Source organism: Dasypus novemcinctus, chromosome 15 (assembly GCF_030445035.2).
Source record: "Dasypus novemcinctus isolate mDasNov1 chromosome 15, mDasNov1.1.hap2, whole genome shotgun sequence".
In the NCBI taxonomy this organism is placed as follows: domain Eukaryota; kingdom Metazoa; phylum Chordata; class Mammalia; order Cingulata; family Dasypodidae; genus Dasypus; species Dasypus novemcinctus.
In genome coordinates this window covers 40,465,255-40,469,997 of record NC_080687.1, presented here as the reverse complement: position 1 = coordinate 40,469,997, position 4,743 = coordinate 40,465,255, and positions in this window count along the sequence as shown.

Below are 4,743 nucleotides of genomic sequence, written 5' to 3'. Positions count from 1 at the left end.
TTCTTTTTTTTAGGAGGCACTGGGAACCGAACCCAGGACTGCTCACGTAGGAGGGAGTCGCCCAATGGCTTGGGCCACCTCTGCTCTCTATATTTTTTAATTTACGGATTTAAGTGGAATAATGCCTCTTATTCTGTATATATTGCATTATTTTGACACTTTCTTTTAACACTGAAAACTTTTAACGTGCCACTGAGAATGCTATTGTCCTTGACCTGGAGGTGAAAGAGAGAAACACTACTACAAAAAAAGCATTTTATAGTTGGTCTTAGGAGGAGAATCTTCTTTATTCTGATGAATTCTGGAGAGAGCAGATGGTAGAAAGTGTGGTGCCAGAGTTTCAGGTGGGATGGATGAAGGGGACAGAACGGAGGAGAAGCAAAGAAATGCAAGACTGTCTGCTATGCTTTGGGTGGGGGGAGTGGGGAATAAAACAGGGCTCAGATCATAAACTGTCTCACAGTTTAAGCTAAATAAGTTAGATTTTATCCCAAAGCCAACTGGAAGTCATTGAAGGGTTTTAGCGGTGTGGTGTAATCACATTTGGTTTTAGAAATGTCTCAGTAGAGAAGTGGACTTGGTCCAGTGGATAGGGCATTCGTCTACCACATGGGAGGTCTGTGGTTCAAATCTCGGACCTCCTTGACTGGTGTGAGCTGGCCCACGCGCAGTGCTGATGCGCACAAGGAGTGCCGCGCCACGCAGGGGTGTCTCCCGCATAGGGAAGCCCCACGCATAAGGAGCGTGCCCCATAAGGAGAACCGCCCAGCGCGAAAGAAGTTCAGCCTGCCCAGGAATGGTGCTGCACACACAGAGAGCTGACTCAGCAAGATGACGCAACAACAAAGAGACACAAATTACCGTGCCGCTGATAAAGACAGAAGCGGACAAAAAGAACACGCAGCAAAATGGACACCGAGAACAGACAACTGGGGCAGGGGGGAGGAGAGGAGAGAGAGAGAGAGAGAAAAAAAAAAAAAAGAACTGTCTCAGTAACCTGGTTCTCCATCGTAACCACTAACAAATACAAAAGAAAAGCAAAAACCCATTAATTTTTGCATACTTAAATGTTAAAACATTAAAAACTCAAAATCATATAAAAAGATCAACTTTGGAAAGTTTTACATCACTGCTATCTCCTTCACATCCTACACAAAAATAGGGTTACTTACTACTTTGTTTTAAGGCTTCCTTCCTGTCTTTATGCAAATACAAACAGGAAGGGATATGAATTCTTATTTTCCTTCCTTTTTCAGCCCAGAGGAGGCACATTATATCTCTATTCTGCCCCTTGCTTTTTTATTCTCTTTTTTAAAAATTCTGTTTCACTGGGAACCTATACTTTCACAAAGCTCCTCATTGCTGCTGCTGATCAGATGGAAACCACCGGCAGAGGGAATGGATTGGAGGAATTCAAGCGTGGGGCAGGAGCCCAGTTTGGAAGGCTGTGAAGTAAGGGCAGCGGCAGGTGTGGAAAGGACAGCACACTTCCAGGGATATTTAGGATGCTTAGTAAGGGAAAGTCAGACTGTAATCAGGACAATGTTTCCAAATTTTTCAACCTATGTGTTTTCTGTGCCTGGTAAGCCAGGTTTCACCCAAAGGAGCGAGGGAGGCACCACCACAAGGAAAGAGGAGGATGTGGGGCAGGGAAATGTTGGCTGGGCAGGAAAAATGTGGGCAGGGTTTCTGCCCCATTTCCCCAGAGGTGGTAAGGTGGCAGAGGGGGGCCTGGGTCTGGTCCCAAGGATCAACCTCAGCCAACCACTGTGTGGGGATAGAGAAGACATCCAGAGTGCTCCCTGAAGAGGAATGCACAAGTTGGCTGATGGAGCTACCTGACAAGGCTTCCAGATTCTTATTGCACTAGGGGCTGCTGACCTTTAGGCCTCCCAGGTGGATCACCTACAACAGAGACCAAATAAGGGTCCCCTGCCCCAGCAACCAGAGGTGTGCTCCTGGTCAGAAGAACTGTTGCACCCTGGCCGAACCAACTGAGCAAGTGTCAAGTTCATTTTCCTCCAGTGCCAACCTTGGACATGGGGTCAGGACAAGGACCTTCACCAATAGACTCAAGCCCCTGACCTTCCCCGTTACCTTGATATAGACACTGAGCTACCAATGGAGAAGAGCAGAGGGAGAGACAGGAAATCTGAAGAGTGAGCATTTATCCAAAAGGGACTAAGTTACCTTAAAAATATATGCTTAACTTATTGGGTCAGGTTGAGTTCCTTTGGCTTGCCACTGAAGAAGAGCAGATCAATTATCGTTTGGCAGAGAAAAGAAGCAATTTTTTCTTTGCATATCAAACCTTTATAAGTAAATTTGCAACTCCACTGCAATACTATTTAGATATTTGTAGTACTTCAGATTTCATATTTCTCCGAAGACCAGAGCATTCAGAGATGGCTAAGAGTTTTGCCCAAGACTCAGGAAAGTGCTATTAAAATATGCAGGTCAGAGAAGAATTGCCCTGATTATCAGGTACATTTATTAGCCCCATTTTATGAAGGTGGGAATTAGGAAAGCTCTTGAAGATGGCAAGCCCAGTGGTAGGACCAGTTTTAGAACTGCCACTCACTGGCTTTCTGTCCTTAAGACCATTCTCCTCTTATTTATTTTACAGTTTTGGACCGTCTTCAGCCTACATTTGTGTTTTACTAGGAAAGCTCAGAGAAGCTTCCTTCATTAATAGAGCTTAGTAACAGTGGTAGCTTGAGATCTTTACATTCCAGGGGCACTGGAGAATGGGCCCACTTTAATCTCTGCACCTGACTGGAGACTCTCATGTTGCTGATAATAGATAGTTGGTAAAAAATATTCAGGAAATGAGCTGCTTTCTTTGACTGACATATTAGAGGAATCGTTGTCCCTTTAGGCAAAAGGATCTCTGTCCCTGACAAGGATATGTAAGATTCCTTGTTAGAAAAAAGGTAACCCTGAGAAAACTCTCCTTCCACATAGCTAGTTTCCTAGATGCACTCCTTCTGAGAGGTAAAATCTCTGAATCAGGAGCTTAGGTTATTGTTAACATTCACATGCCATTTTTGAAATTTTGGGCTCTGCAATGTCCCTATCCCCAAATTGCTTGCTTTGTTTATAGAGGTACAAAGCGAAAATGAAAATTAGAAAAAAATTTTTTTCTTGGGTTCCTAAAATGCAGTCCAAAATTTGTCAGTAAATTGAGATGTATCGTATAAAGAGTTGGTATAAATTATTGGATCACTAAATTCATTTGGCTCTTAAGTAAATGGCTTAATGGTATGGTAATTTTATTATGTGTAATTGTAAGATTTCATATTATATCATTTGGGTGCTGATACTCTTCAATAAATAATTTTAATAGTAATATAAGTCTTGAGTTACAGCCAAGGGCTTTAACCATCAGATGTAAGAATTATTAGACAAATAAAATGCAGCATGGAGCCTCCTAGTGCAGACGTTACCTTTTTTTAAGAAAAAATAAATTATTTTAAAACATTCTTATTGTCAGACAATTAAGTCAGAGAAAGAAAAGAGACAATTAAAAAGTAGAACATTTCAAGTGAAGAAGTCAGAAACTTGGTATGGAAAATAAAAGGAATATGTTTAGTCAGATCGACTAGATAAATTACTTATAATTGTTTAATTTTGATGCTATTCTTTCCATGTCAGTGTTTTTATGTTTTGAGATCTTTTTAAAAAAATTTTGTTTCATTTCTTGAATCCTCCTTCCCTGGAATCTCCTGTCACCGTAAGTCCCATCTTTCCTTCCTCTTCTAAAAACAAAAGCTTTCACAGATACTAAGCCTGCATTTTCCATTTGTTTTCTGGTGAGGACAAAAAAAAGTCAAAATTTTAGATTTTAAAAATCAGACTACATTGCCCATATGATTTGAGAGTTGACCAGATTAATATTAGGGGGAGATTTTACAAGGGTAGTATTTCAACTTTTTTTTTTTTTAGCTTTTTAATTTTCATGATGGATTGCTCCTTTTCCATCTACTTTTGGAAGCATTTGGGTGGAGAAGGGAAGAAATTGAGCTACTTGTCAAAATTATTCTATGCAAGGGAAGATGGTGTTTTGGAGTCTTTAGGTATCTACAATTTGGGCAGAATGCCTATTAATTGTAAAAGGAAAGGACAAAGTATTTGCCAATGGTCTTTGTGAAATGGATTTATATATTTAATAAATATTTATTGAGTGCCTGTCATTTGCTAGATGCTGTCTTAGAAGCCAAGAATATAGCCATGAGTATGGGAGTTCTGATGGAAATCTACTCAGAATCATGCACTTTAAATTGACATCTGATGAATCAAAAAGCAGGTGAACATTTTGATTACCCTATTTATCTCTGGCTATTAATTAATGACTTTTTTTTTCATTGGAAGCATCGATTTTCTTCAGATCTTTAGGGGAAAAAAAATCTAGCCTTCCCTTTAATACATAACTTGTAAAACTTCCAAATATTTATCTTCTTCCTAGCTTACACATTAAACTGTTTATTTGTTGATTTACTTTGGGCCTTGTTTTTCCTCATCTAAACTTAGGGAATTCATTGTAACAAACCATCTCAAAGTGGTTCTCAAACTATCATGTGCATCAGAGTCACCTGGAGGGTTTGTTCAAGCAGATGTTGGCCCCACGCGCAGAGTGTTTGACTCAGTAGGCCTGGGCTGGGGCTGAGAGTTTGTATTTTTACTGAAGCTGCTCATCAGGAGACCACATTAGAACCACTGATCTAGGATCCTTTGATGTGATCC